General features: G+C 43.8%; 1 protein-coding gene across 3 annotated transcripts in view; it reads right to left on the bottom strand.

Annotated features, from left to right (window-relative positions):
* SLC23A2 (solute carrier family 23 member 2) overlaps window positions 1–15472 on the bottom strand; it is a 134440-nt gene extending 118968 nt beyond the window's left edge. Inside the window, exon 1 of one of the 3 annotated variants that reach the window (XR_013961538.1) lies at window positions 15366–15468. The gene's annotated coding sequence lies outside the window, so the exon portion shown is untranslated. Of the gene's footprint in view, window positions 1–15365 lie in introns of all 3 variants that reach the window. The other 2 variants (XM_080686436.1, XM_080686438.1) reach the window with 2 other exon arrangements.
* Between the last annotated feature and the right edge of the window lie 222 nt (window positions 15473–15694).

Below are 15694 nucleotides of genomic sequence, written 5' to 3' on the forward strand. Positions count from 1 at the left end.
GAATATGAATGGAGAAATTCTGTTTTTCTCTAAAACATATTTTTGCATGTGAGGCAATAAATAAATAAATTTATTTCCCAAAATAAATTACTGGTAACCATCAATCTATTTTAAGCTATGTCTATTAAAAATGACAGAGTCACAGAGGCACAAAAGCAACACCCATTAGTGAGGATTGGGAATAATGGAAAGCATGTGAAAAAAAGTAATGAAAAGCTTTGAAAGAATAGCTTACTTTTCATTAAATAAACTCTAATCATATATATATATATATATATATATATATATATATATATATATATATATTGTTCTTTCGAAAATACAAGTTGCACATGTATTAGTGGAATTCCACTTTTATTAAAAGTATAATTATATAGCACATATTTGTGGAGAGAAAAGGGTTAGAAAGGATAAACATCAAACCGCCTTGAAGTCCAGGGGGTATAAGAGTTGGTGACTTCTGAAATTTGCTTTATACAATTCTGACCAGTTAGAATTCTTTTCCAACATGCATATGCTTCCTTTGTAAATCCTTTAAAGAGCTGAAAAAACCATGTTAAGTTTCCATGAGGGCAAAGCTGCAAATCTACCAAATGTCATTTTATCTACAAATCATAGGAAAATTCTGAAAGGATAAGTGAAAGTCATAGACCATGAAGATGTATTTTTGGAAAGTATTTCTTAAAGCTGACTAGTAAGATGAGTATTTGGAAGAAATGGCTTTCTAACTCCACTGAGTTTTTTTTTTAACTTTTACAAACTATCATAGACCAAAACACAGAACTAAGTCGGAAGTTCTAATATTGGAAAAACGCAAATTTATTTTTGAGGAAAGACCTAAGCAGGAAGGGTCACTCAACAAAAACAGGCCTGAGTCATCAGTGAGCATCCTTGAACTTGCTGTCACAGCGCCACTGGAACACCCCTACCATTCATACGTTCCACCACACTCGGGAAATATGAAAACCTGCCCTTGGAGCACAGGGCTAGGGGGCTGAGATCAAAGCGCAGGCCCGGAGCAGGTCAGAGGAACCTCACTTGGAGCACAAAGACGCCCCACCTGACTTTCCCCCAGAAAGGCCACTGGGAACTTAAAAAAACTGTTCACAGTGCTTCTGCTGTTTGTTAATTGGGATTTTCAAAATGCTATATGTGGTGATTCCCAAATTTTTATTTCATCGAGAGAGAAAAAGTCACTAAAAAATTCAGGTGAATTTTAGAATTTAAAAAATTTTAGAAAAATATAGAATTGTAGTCTTTGTCTTTTACCATTTCCTTAAAAAGGGTAACATTAACACTTCTGAAGCAGGAAGGATTTAACCCCAGAGCCAATACCACTCACAGCCCAGGAACTCTTGAGCAGCCAACCCATTATATCAATTCAGTAGATTCCAAAAAAAAAAAAAAAAAAGCTAACAAAACTCCAACGCCTGATTTTAAAAACAAAAACCTTTTCAATAAAAATTAAAATGATACTTGAATATCACAAAGAACATCTGAAAACAAGGGCCAATAAAAATGCTATGTACTCAGCATGCTTTTACATTTAGCTTGTACTTTTCATTTTGGGGAGTGGGGGGGGGTTCTTTTTTTTTTTTCTTATTTTAGTTTGTACTTTTTAAAGTAGTTGCAAAAGGAGCACATGAATGTACCTGAAAATGTTGGTGAAATGGGCAATTTTTAAAATGAAAACTTTTTTGAAAACCTGAACAACATACAAATAGAAAAAAATTATAAAAGCAAAGAACTCTGCTCAAAAAGGTGCCAGGCTCAGACAAATTCACAGTCCAGTTATTCCCTAACCTTTCCAGTAAGAAATGGAAAACAGGAAACCTTCCCTATTCCTAATTGTAAAACAGACGAATTAACAAAGAAAGCCCAAGAGAAGACAACTGTTATGTTAACCTCACTTGCCATTCCTAGATTCTTTTTTTTTTTTAACTTTTACAAATTTGGCATGAAAAGAATGGTTTCAATATTGATTGCTTTGATCCCTGTGTATAAATTATCTTATGAACCATGTGTGCCTTTTGTCCATTTTCAGCAGGTTTGGCTTCTTCTTATTCATTTGTAAGAGCACCTTGTAAATTAAGGACATTAACCCTTTGTCATGCTGCAAACATTTTCCCCAGAAAGAACAAATGACTGCTTTGCCATTCTGTTTATACCACTTGAAATAAAAGACACTTTTAAAATCTCTCTGGTGTTAAATCTAATTATCTTTTCGCAATTTCTTCTATCACTTTTATGCTTTGAAAGTCCCCCCCCTGTTCCAAGATCAGAGAAATACTCGCCATCATTTTCAGCTAGATGTTTTTGGTCAAAATAATTTAAAAATGATGAGCGGCCATCCTTTTAAAAATGCATATTCAATAAAATCATTGCTCTAAGAAAATAGTTTCGAGTTCGATCCCCATTTGGGGCACACAGAGGAAACATTTAATTCAAGGAAAGTGGGAGCTGCACCAATCTTCCTAATTACCTGAAGATCTAGGAGTAATACCTGATTTATATTCCTGGCAAAATGACCAAGTTAAACATGCAACCCAATGACAATTATCCATGGTAGTTAAGTTAAATCCTGCTAACATAACGGTTCCATTTTCCCCTTAATAAACTGTACCTTAGCATGTGAACAAACACTGTTGAGTAGAACTAAGATGAGAAGCCTATTTTATGTATGCTCAACCCAAGACTTCCTAAAACCTTTCCAAAATGTCTAGGAGTGCTCACGATCAGATGACAACCGGATTAAGGTGACTGGAGGTCAGAACTTTGAACTCAGAACGAGGGAAGACCTGGAGATGGACACGCCAAAGCTCCAGGGAGGCAACTTCTCCCAGACTGTGCCCCAGTGTCTGACCCAGCACCCTGCCTGAGAACAGGGTTCAAGAAAGGTGGGTGGGAGAAGGAACACAAAGGGTTTAGAAATCAGAAGTTCCACCCTCCCAGGGCAGTGGGGGATACAGACAGGGAGCAGAGACTCCATTCAGTTGGAGGTAGCTGGAGAACCAGAATCCAGACCCATCTCATTTTTTTTTTTTTAATCCTCACCGGAGGACATGGTTTTTTTAATTGAAATTAGATAGAGAGGTAGGCAAAGGGAGAGACAGAGAAACATAGATGTGAGAGAAAACAGCAATCCATCAGCTGACCCCCTGCACCCACCCCAACCAGGGATAGGACATGCAACCCGATTATGTGCACTAACTAGGAATCAACCCTCAACCCTTCGGTGCATAGGATAATGCTCTAACCAACACACCGGCCAGGACCCATCTCATTTCTTATTAGAAACTGTGAAGAGAACAATACCGCCAGGAAATGCACAGAGGTATTAGTGCCTACTCCCTGTGGTGTGCTACACGAATTATTAAGTTTCCCATCCACAACCTCAGACTAATGAGCCCTAAAGTCTAGTTAGGACAAGTATTTCAGAAACCTGTAACACAAAGGAAAGCCCTTCTTTTTTTTTTTGTAAAAAAAAAAAAAATAAGGTTTTTTGAAAAAAAGCCTAAAAGACATAATTAGAAAGAGTCACTAAAGGTTATTCTCTGAGTCTGTTGCAAATTTTATTTTTTTCGTTCTACTGGAACATAAAAATAAGAAATTAAGGCACAAGAGCTCTATCAGCCCAGAAAGGACATCGTATGTGCCCAAAAGGAAAAGCTCTAAACACCAAAACTATCCACCTGAGTGGAAAGCTCGTAAATGACACCTCGCCTCCCTTTCTGACTGTTTAGAGAGTAACAGCACCCAACTTCCAGGCCATCCCACTTAAAGTTCCCATTTATTGGGATCATGATGTGAAAAATCTTCAAGTTCAAAATGCAGTACTGTTACATATTACAACATGGATAAATCATAAGCACATTATGCTAAGTAAAAAGCCAGTCAAAAAAAGATCACCTATAAGGATTCTATTTATATAAAATGTCCAGATAACACAAATCCATAGGAATAGTATAGATTTGTGATTGCCAGAGACAGAGGGGAGAGAAAAATGAGGAATGACTGCTATTAGGTATGGGGTTTCTTTTGGGGGCAATAAAAACATTCTGAGATTAGACAGTGTGATGATTATATAATCAGTAAATATACTAAAAAAACAACTACAGCGTATCAATAAAGCTTTTTTCTTTTCAGTGTTATTCTGTGTCACGAGCCCATCTGCCAGTGTGAGTCAGTGGTTGAGCGCCGACCTAGGACCAAGTCATGGTTCGATTCCCAGTCAGAGCACATACATGCTCAGGTTGTGGGCTCAATCCCCAGTAGGGGACGTGCAGGGGGCAGCCAATCAATGATTCTCTCTCATCATTGATGTTTTTCTCTCTCCCTCTCCCTTCCTCTCTGAAATCAATAAAAATATATTTAAAAAAGAAAAAAAAACCTGGGAAGTACATTTTAGGAGTTGACCAACACCGATTCAGGAAACAAAACAGTAAGTACAAGAGCTCAGAGTTGAAAACAGAAATGGAAAAAGAGTTGAAGCTACTTTGGAGTATTACCCTAAGCACTAAACTAAACACTAGAAAAAGTAAATTGAACCCCATGTCTGTTTGTGTGTTTTTTGTGAGGGTTTTGTTGTTGTTGTTAATTGAAGTAATAAAATTCCCTACCCTATGTGACTCCCAGAGGTAAAGAAGAACTTCCTGCTTCTCCCCCCGCTACCCCCCATTCAGGGCCCCTGCTGGTATCATCTAGAGCAGGTCCAACTGGGAACTCAGGAGATGAGGGTGCAAACAACACACTCTGCAGCAATCATTCAAAATGGGGACATGCAGGGCCTGATCTCACACTGGGTGTCTCACACTGGGTGTCAGGAAGCAGGTGTAAAAAGGAGAACTTGAACAGAAAGGGCAAAATCGGTATTGCTAGCATGTTCAGTTTATCTTCACAGGGATAAAAGAATAAAGGAAGAGAAAAAATAACCCACAAAACTTCTGAGGGAAAGAACACTTTCAAAAGACTGTGGGTCAGAATCCCGGTCACAAAAGATGACAGCGTGGCTAGAAAATAGAAGCCCTTGGGATGAACCCAAAGGAAAGATATAACTCATATAATTCTTCCTGGCAAGACATTTGAGGTCATCCTAAAATCAGCAGGGAAACTGGACTTATTTGGAAAATTACCACAATAACAGGGACAGACGCTACCAAAAATTTCTGTGGTATACAAAACGCCAAGGTCAATATCAAGGTGACAAAATCTGTTCATTCAAAAACACCATGTATAATCCTGTAATTTAGTGAAAAGGGTATTGAAGATAGGGTACTTCTTCAATATCAGTAAAGATTATATACAATATGGTATTCCAAAAAAACTGACTGTCACATTTAAAACTGTTCTGTAAGTACTCTGAAATTATAAGAAATGTATAAGAAAAAAACACAAAGTGATTATCTGCAGCTATTATGATTACTAAGAAACTCAAGAGAATCAACTGAAAAACAGAAACAGAGTTTAGTTAGGTGGCACAGCAGACAGTGCTATTTCATTTTCATCATGGGCACACAAAATAACTCCATTTCTCTTGGATGGGGCCAACAGACTGGGGCAAATACCACTACTTCAACGCTTGGCCCATAAAAACATCTTCCATGCATAAAATTTCATGGCAAACTTAGAGGCCACAGTCAGTTGTGTTATAAGACAGAAGGAGCCTCGTTTCCCAACTCATCACTTAGTGGGGAGGAACCACCTAGAAAAATGTGAGCAAGAAATAAATTTTTATCTTATAAGGACACAGATTTTGCTAGCACAACTACTCTGAACAATACAGTTAGGAAACAGAGTACGTGGCAGGAAGGGAGGAGCAAAGGGAAATCATCTCACTCTAAATGGCAAACGTTTTTAAATAAAGAGCAATAAACAAGTAACCTGTATACCATATATTAGGGGAAAAAATCTAGAAAAATGAGAGATATAAAAGACCTGCATAGTCCTGGCTGGTGTGGCTCAGTTGATTGGAACACTGTTGGTTAGAGCATTGTCCCATGCACTGAAGGGTTGCGGGTTTGATTTCTGATCGGGGCACATAACCTAGGTTGCAGGTTCGATCCCCAGTTGGGGCCAAATCAGGATGCATACCAGGCAACCTATCAATGTTTCTCTCTCAACATCTATGTTTCTCTCTCTTTCCCCCTCTCCCTTCCTCTCTCGCTAAAATCAATAAAAGCATATCCTCAGGTGAGGATTTAAAAAAAAAAAAAAAACCCTGCATAGATCAAAACATTTGTTTGTGACCAAATAATTTAATATTATAAAGATAAGTCTCCCCAAAAGAACTTAAACATTTAATGAAATTACCCATTAAGTTATTTTGAAACCTTAAACTGAAAAATACTGGGGGGAAAAGGGGAATTGAGCATAGGCACTGTCAGATAGATAGTAAAGCTTACTATAAAGTGATTATAATGACAAAAATTGCAAGGGAATAGGCAGATAAATGAAATAAAACAGTAAGTCCCATGACAGATCTAAAGATTTAGCACATGATTAAGGTGCTATTTTAAGTTAGTAAGAAAAGGGTGACAATGAATAAATGGTGATGGAATAAATGTAGAGGATGAAATAATCCTTACTTCATATACAAACAGATTGATTGTAGCCAAAATTTTTTTTTAAAGAACTACCCAGCCGGCATGGCTCAATGGTTGAGCATCAACTTCTGAACCAGGAGGTCATGGTTCGATTCCTGGTCAGGGCGCATGCCCGCGTTGAGGGTATGATCCCCATTTAGGAATGTTTCTTTTTCTCTCTTTCTCCCTCTTCCCCCACCCCCAACATGTCCTCAGGTGAAGATTAAAAAAAAAGTAAACAATATATAGGTGAATATTTATAAAATCTTGGGGTAGATAGGGCATGGGAAAAAAAGACTGACAGATTTGAATTCAAAGCATAGAATATCTGCACCTTATAACCAAAAAATGAAAATTTTTCAAAATATATTTGTACTGATTTCAGAGAGGGAGGGAGAGATAGAAACATCAATGATAATAGAGAATCATTGATCGGCTGCCTCTTGCACACCCCACACTGGGTATCGAGCCTGCAACCCAGGCATGTGCCCTGACGGGGAATCAAACCGTTACCTCCTGGTTCATAGGTCAACTCTCAACCACTGAGCCACGTGCCCTGGCAGAAAGCTTTTTCTATAAAAGGCCAAATAGCAAATACTTTAGGCTGGCATGTCAAATGGTCTCTTGAATGGGCGTGGCTGTGTTCCAATAAAACCTGATTTACAAAAACAGATGCTGGGGGTTTTCTCACCAGCAGCATCCTGATCACCTAGGAACAGTTAGAAATGCAAATTACCAAGCCCCACCCAAACTTTCTGAATAAGAAACTCTCCTTCGAGATCCATCTTGTTAGACAAGGAAGAGGTTATACCCCCTGCCAGGTGATTTGCCTTTGGAGAGAGCAAAGGATTTGAGCCAGCATTGCAGAGAGGACAAGAAAGACAAACCAGCCCTAACCGGTTTGGCTCAGTGGATAGAGCGTCGGCCTGCAGACTGAAGGGGTCCCGGGTTCGATTCTGGTCAAAGCATGTACCTTGGTTGCGGGCACATCCCCAGTGGGAGGTGTGCAGGAGGCAGCTGATCGATGTTTCTCTCTCATCGATGTTTCTAACTCTCTACCCCTCTCCCTTCCTCTCTGTAAAAAATCAATAAAATATAAAAAAAAAAAAAAGAAAGACAAACCACATTTGAGGCTAAAACCCCAACTACAGTGGAATGTATGAGAAATCCAGTTTCCAGCGGTGCTTTCCATCAGAAATGGAGAGAAGACCAGCCAAAGAGTTGTAATGCCAAGACCTCTCCCTGTGAAGTGATAGTCCAGAATGAAAAAGTTGAGGCAGGATGAATTAAAGCAGGCAGTGTGGTTGTTTGCTTGATCAAGGAAAAGCCACCTCAAAGAAAGACCAATGTGAAAGAAGTGAATGTGTTGGAGAGGAAGGCTGTGGAAGGTTCTTCCAGGAATAAATCGGGAACTAAATGGAGGAACAAAGGACTCAAGCCAGGGTGCAGAGAGGCAAACACTGTAGCCAGGAATGAACGACAGATGGGATAAGAGGAAGACGGGAGAAGGATCCTCAGTCTCCTCCCAATGTACCCTCCAAGCTGTCCCAAAGAGTTTTCTACAACCACATCTTAACCCGTCACACGCCCCTCAAGAAAGCTCTCCGGGACCTTCCAGACAAAATTCAAGCCCCACAATATAGTGTCAAAGGAACTATACTCTCTGTACACCCTTTCCACTCACCATATCCTCAGCCTCCCTCCAAGCATCCTGACACAGTCAATCCCTCTCACATGCTTCTCCACCTCTGCTCATGCTGTTCCTTCCATCTGGAATGCCACCTTCCCCAGCCAGCCCACCTCTACCTTCAGACCCAAGTTCTTGAAAAGCATCCTGGGAGGCAGGGGGAGGGGGATATATGTAACACTTTCAACAACAAAGAATTATTTTTTAAAAAAGAAAGAAAAAGAAAAGCATCCTGAAACATAAAGGCACAGACAGCATGATTAAAATCTAACTTGGAGCTTGACAATCAGACCAGCCTGGAGTCAAATTCAGGCTCTGCCACTTGGCAGCACTATCACCTTGGGCAAGGGGTTGCCCTCCCACCTGACCTCAGCATCCACAGCTGTCAAAGGGGAATAGTAGTAACTACTCCACAGAACTGCTGTGATTAAACAACTTCAGTGACACAGCAAGTGCCGGAAGAGCACCCGGCACCCACCTAATTAATGCTAGCTTCTCTGCCCTCTTCTATGCCAATTGGAATTTAAAAACCCAGACAAGACCTAGGAATAGCATTCTATCACTGAGGGCCCCGTGGATTATTGGAGCATTAAGAGCAGAATTCAAGACCCAGGAGTTAACTTAGAGAAGTTACCCAAGCTCTGTTCCTTCCCTGATAAAATGCAGACCAGAACCTCCTTGCCTGCCAACTGTTAGGACAAAAACAATGATGACCTCAAGTGCCCAGGACATAGCTGATACCCATTGGCACCATCATTACTGCATTGGCCCTATCATATAGGGTTGTCTAGTCTTTCTTAGGTCCCCTCTATTGCTTGAAGAGGCTCCTAGGGAGAAAAAGTGCATCTTTTCAACTGCTCTCATGTTCAACTTAGAAGATGTAGAGATTCGACTCTGTAAGATTCACATACATATGAGAGAGAGGTGGCCTTCTAGCTGGATGAGCCTCTACCAGGCCCTTATTGAGATGCCCCAGGACAACGGAAACAAGAAAGCCTGAGGGACCAGCTGCTTTGGGAGACACTATGGAAAGAGCCCACGAATGAAGAAGGTTTTCCTGATCACTGATCAGAGAAAGCCAAGGTTTGGGGCAGCCAGGCAATCGGAGGTCCTTCCCCACTGACGGAGGAAACTGAAGAACTCATTGAGACTGCAGAGAGAAAACAATGAGTAAGGAAATTTTTGAGTTAAAATGATGGCAAATAGGAAGAGACAGTGAGCTACACTGTGTCTGAAATGTTGGTGGCAGTGAGAACCCTTGATTTAAGTCCTAATTAGGATCCTCTGAAATTATACACTGTTTACCACTGCATTCATTACACCTGAATACTTAAATATTTCTTTATAGAGTATATATGCAAATCATGTCTACCACACTTCCTGGGATTTAGGGACTTGTCAAGGGTCATTTTTGATAAATCCAGATTTTTGCTTTTTCTGCCATCTTTAGATTCTAGGCCTGCATAACATGTAACACCACTAAATAGTACAAGGAATGGTTAAAGAGAAAATGAGTAGAAAGAACTCTCCGTGGAGTAAATTTTTATAGAGGGACTTAGAGGCCACACTTAAACCTAAAGTCAAGGAATTACCTAAGGTCAGGAGCAAAAATTAAGACAAAATACAATAAGACCTTCCCAAGAAGACTTACATTTCCATGGAAAAGGACCTCCCCAACAGGTGCCCCCACTTTTACCACTTGTATTTGGGTATGACAGATTGGCATGACAACTTACTCCAAGGCCCTGGCCAGGTAGCTCAGTTAGTTAGAGCGTCGTCCCAATATACCACAGTTATGGGTTCAATGCCCAGTCAGAACACATACGAGAATCAACCAATGAATGCGTAAGTGGGTGGAACAGCAAATTGGTGTGTCTCTCTCCCTCCTCCTTTCTTCCTTCCCTCCCTCTCTGAAATAAATAAATAAATAAATAAATAAATAAATAAATAAATAAATAAATCTGCTCCATGAGCATCTGAGTTAATGGCTACTTTGGGTAGCCATTAATGGTTCTAGGTACTCAGGTAAGAAACTTTGGTGTTGCCCTCAACTCTCTTTCTCACCCCCCACATCTGGTCCATCAGCAATCTCCTCAGACCCACCTCAGAAACAGATTACTTCTCACTACCTCCCATCCCCAATCTCCCAGATCTGACTCACCACCCTCAGGCCTGCAGTAGCTGTGTTGCAGGGAATTAGACGTGAGCAGAGCAAGGAGGAAGGGCAGATAAGGAAGGCAGGGTGGAAAGTCCCAGGTGCCTAGAAATCAATTGTACGGGAGACCTCGCCTCCCCAACCCCCAACCTGTCCTCCCTAGAGATAACATCTATGCATCTGTTGCATTTCAGCTCCAAGACCAGATAAGCAACAAAAACAGTCAGGGCTGACATTAGAACCAGATGCACTAAATAATGACACCAATCAATCCATGGAGATGACAAACCAGAAAGGACACACCTGGAAAACTGCTGAATATTCTATTGAGATCTTCCCCTGGGACCGCCTCTAAAATCTTCACCCCCATAAGCCTTAGGTAGGAAGACCTAGAGGGCTCTCCCTCACAGATGCATGCTCCTGCCTTCTCCTTCCCTTTCCCTACCTCAGGCAAGCTACCATTAGCTTCTTCACTCCCAAGCTCTAAGGGCGCTTCCTGTACCTCAATAACTCAGTTCCTAAGCCCATTTCTTTTAGCAATTACTTCTTCTACCTCTGTGATTTACCAAATAAATGTTCTCTTACAGTCTGGGTCTTGGCTATGAACTATTTCCTAACCAGAACTCAAGTACCGAGGTTGCTGAACCCAGGTTTAGTCTGACCCCATTTGTCAAGACACCGGGTGCCCTTCCCACCGCCTAGAACAGACCTCCCTGTGTTCAGTCTAGTCTTACACAGCAACAATCAGCATGTCCTACTAAAAGCTAAGTCAGTCCACATCGCTCCTCTACTCAAAACTCTCTAATGGCCCCCGCTTCCCTTTCAAACAGTAAAATCTACAGGCCTTTGCCATGTTCCACGTGGCCTTACATGATCCAACTCCCATTGTCTCTCTGACCTCAAAACTAAATACTGTCTTCCTCCTGCCTCAGGGCCTTTGTATTTGCCGTCTTCCTCACTGGATATGCTCTTCCTCCCACTATGAGGCACTTCCTCCACATTTTCACTCAAGGATGACTCAGGCCTTCCCCGTCTACCCTTCCTAAAAGTTCAGCTCCCACCCCAATACTCAATACCCCCAATCCTGACAGATTTATTTCAGAGCACAAAGTCTCATTGTCTGCCTCCCCACCAATGTGTGAGCTCCATGTGGGCAGGGAATCTCAATGCAGCATCCAGAGTACCCAAAACACTGCCAGTCACACAGCAGTGTCTCAATAAATGCCTTAAATGTGTGAAAGGCCTATGAAAAGTATAAGCTGCAAGCAGACCTCAATTATTGGAGAGCCCACAATCTAGAACCTGTGATAAATAATAGGCTACAAAGAGCAAAGCCAGGGAGAAAATGGAGTGCCATAAGCACACAAAGGGCTTGTAGAAAACCCGTGGCAGTAATGCACAACTTAACCTGGAGCAGCAATGTTCCCTAACAAACGAATAAAAGAAAGCCCAGACATGGGGGCCCTCTGAGGGAGAGAATAACTGGAAGAACAGCAGGGAGTGAAAATGAATTAATGAGGTTAGGTTTTCCGGCTTTGAGATTAGTGTGTTGGGAGCTTTATAAGCAAGGCCTGGAAACAGGTCATGGGACAACTGTAAAATGTTTAAATTTTTAAAGCTTAAGAGAATTTTTTTTAAAATACGTTTTTAAAAAGCTTTCATTTACACATACAAAGCACTATATAACTGCAAATTGTAACTGCTGACTTAATTCCCTTAACCAAAATGGGAAAATTCCTTAAGGTACCAGTGGTGCCAGGAATCAGTCTCTAAATGAACCTCAGGTTTGTCTTTAGAGATCCTGAAGAAGATGACAATAGCCAACTCAGGATTTCCAAAATCCAACAAACTAGAGACCTTAGGTTCCTTGAGGACAAAGATTGAATTTTATCAACAATGATTTGATCAACAGCACCTGGCACCAAATTAGTGCATGGATTGATGGAGCTTACTCCTTACACATGAGCTCACTCCCGGGCCATCTAATTCATTTCTGCAATGCTGAGACAGGCTAGTAAGTCAAGACAAGTGGGAACAGGGAAACTGAGACCGATGGTTAAATGGCCAAGCAGTTTACAGCCATCTAGTAAATCGCAAAATCCTTTCTTCTGTAACCAAGGACACTTAATAGTAAAAGGTTTACACCTCTCCACAACCAGAGAGTAAATAGCTTTAATCACCCTACTCAGGAGATAGATAAGCAGAGATCGAAGGACGGGTAAAGTTAAGGGAATAAATCTCATTTTGCCACATCAGCATAAAACTGACAAATATTCTATTTAGATCCTCCCTTAAGACCTCCCCTAAATGCCCAGTCTTTAAAAACCCTCAAAATGGCCAGGCGAGTGTGGTGCACTGGTTGAGCATCTACCTATGAACCTGAAGGTCACAGTTTGATTCCCTGTCTGGGCACGTGCCTGAATTGCTGGCTTGATCTCCAGTGTGGAGCATGCAGGAGATAGTCCATCAATGATTCTCTCATCACTGATGTTTCTATCTCTCTCCCTCTTCCTTCCCCTCTGTAATCAATAAAAAATATATTTAAAACAAAAACCTCAAAACAGAAGATCCCAAGGGAAGGTCCTAAGACTCACTCTTCCTCCCAGGAGCATGCGGGAGCCTTTCTCTTCCCCCCACAGGCATGCATCTCCTAAACTTTAAGGGACCCCATTGAGGCTTGCAACCAGGGAGCAACAGGCGACAGCAGCTAACCCCCTGTGCCCAAGGCCCCCTTTTTTCTGAGTTCTTAGCCAAAGTAGGCCAACTTGGGCTCATTTCCCCGTCTAGTCTCTCTCCTATTGCTTCTTCTATCCTAGACCCTTCCTTGTGTCAGTCTCCAGCTTTAACAAACATCCTCTAAAAATCACCTGGACTTGTGTTGTGAAATCTTTCCTGCACGAAGTCAAGAAACCACATGCTGCCCTAACCAGTTTGGCTCAGTGGATAGAGCGTCGGCCTGCGGACTGAAGGGTCCCAGGTTCGATTCCGGTCAAGGGCATGTACCTTGGTTGCAGGCATATCATCCCCAGCAGGAGGCAGCTGGTCAATGTTTCTCTCTCATCGATGTTTCTAGCTCTCTGTCCCTCTCCCTTCCTCTCTGTAAAAAATCAATAAAATATATTTTAAAAAAAAAAAAGAAACCACATGCTACCGGCCAGAGGCAGACCCGCTCAGGGCCAGGTTCCCCCTTCTGGTAACAATGCTAAGTCCACTAGCCTTTGCTACACAAACAGCATAGGGAGTGTAGCATAAATCCTGTCAAAACCCTCTCCAGTATTCCAGCCAGGGACTTTCATGAGCATCTTTGAAACACCTTAACAGACATTAAACCTCAGCGCAATTACCTGGGTCACAGTCAGAAAACAAAACTGCCAATGAACCATCTGAAATAAAAAAGACTGTCAATATGAAAAGTTATCGAAATAGCTAGTTTTAAAAAAAAAAATCACTCCCCATTCCAAGCAAAGAAGCCAAAAGAAAAATGCCCTGGTATTCAAAGAAAGAAGCCATTGTAGCAAAGGAAATAGTCTAAAACGCAGAGCTCATGCTCAGGCTGTCAGGTGAAACAGGTGATGGACACATCCTTTTATATAGCAGGTGTGCCATGAGGACTTACACTGTGCATGCCACTGCTGGCCTTTTAAGAGGTTGGTGCCCAAAAGCTATTAAATTTCGAATGAGTGAAAGAGGCCAGTAGAGATAGGTTCACAAGTGATCCCGACAGAGGCTACAATAACCCAGCACAGAATTTTTGAGGGGAAAGGCCCTTTATAAATCCCACCAGAATCAAACACCTTCAGGGGCTAGGAGGTCAAAGTCAAGTGAGGTGAAGGGCTGGCGTAGACAAGGGGAAATGGTGAGGCCACCTGCCTAACAGCATTCAAATGCAAAAGTGTAATTTAAATGCTCCAGATGCCCCAGGTTCTATCTAGCCTGTGGCTTTAAAGAGGAAGAAACTGGCGGAGGGAGGTCACATGGCCAACTAATGACAGCTCAAAACAGACCGTCTCGGGACTCCCCGTCCCACATCCCCGGCCTTCTCTGCACATGGATGACTCCAATGTCAGCAGGGACAGCATCTTCCCCTCCCGTCTCCCAGAGTAAAAGTAGCAGCTACTGCTAACGCCTCAGAAATCCCTTGAGTGCCTTTCTTCCACCTGCAGTTGCCCTCATTTACCCTTTACCCTGATAATCAAGAATTTCCCATCAGTCATGCTTAAAACCCCCAGCCTGCAGGCCCAGTTCCTGACAGCTACCCATTCAAGGGGACACAGAAAGTCAAAGGGAGGAGAACATTCTGCACCCTTAAAGTAGTCACACTCAAAGATGTCAGTTTCTCTTTGCAGTATGGTGGCAACAAGGGGAACCCGCGACCCCAGGGTGGGACAGGCCAGAGGGAAGGGCCTGGGGTCCGAGCAGCTGCTTCTAAAATTACTTGGCGCAGCCTTTGTAGGAGACAAGAAAGCAAAAATGAAAAAGGCGGCACCCCCAGCCCCGCCGCTCGCCGCCCCTCTTGATGACCCTGATTCTCGCAGGGGCGCCGGGTGTCCGCACGCACCTCCTGCGGCGGAGTGAGGGGAAAGCGACCCCGGGACGCGCGGGCCGAGGACCGGGGAGGAGGCGGCTGCGGCGCCAGCCCAGCCCCGCGGGGACCTCCGCTGGACTCCCCGCGGCGCGGCCTGAGGGCCCGTGCGCTGCGGCTCCCGCGGTCAGCGTCCGGGGGTCTGGCCGGGCCCGGCGGGGACCGGAGGTCGCCGGACATCCGCGGGCCCCACAGCAACTGGCCGGGGTGGGGGCGCGCAGGCCGCGCCGCGGGGCCGGTGACAGCGCGCGGGGGCCGTGCCAGGCCGGCCTCGTGGACGCTGCGGGCACCTCGCGGCCCGGCTGGGCCCGGCAGGCGCAGCTCGCGGGCTGGGAGGGGGGCGCAGCGGCCGGCGCTCACCTGGCTGCAGCTCGCGGGGCTCCCGTCGCCGCGTGCCTCCCGCCGCAGTGCCCGCCGCTGCTGCCTCTGGTCCCCGCAACAGCCGCTGCAAAATGGCGCCGCGGAGGGGCGGGCCGGGGGCGGGGAGCCGAGAAGCCGCCCGCCCCCGCGCCGGCCGGGGCCCACCTCCTCCCCGCCCCTGACCCCCGCCCTCCGGCGCCCCCCAGGGGAGAGGCTGCCCCCACACCCCGGAACCCGCCGCCGGGCATCCCCGGCCTCTCGCCCCTCCCGCCCCGCGCCGGGTCCTCTGCGCGCCCCCTATGTTCCTCTTATCTCCCTCCCCTGCGTGG

Source organism: Plecotus auritus (genome assembly GCF_963455305.1).
Source record: "Plecotus auritus genome assembly, chromosome: 8".
Classification (NCBI taxonomy): Eukaryota; Metazoa; Chordata; class Mammalia; order Chiroptera; family Vespertilionidae; genus Plecotus; species Plecotus auritus.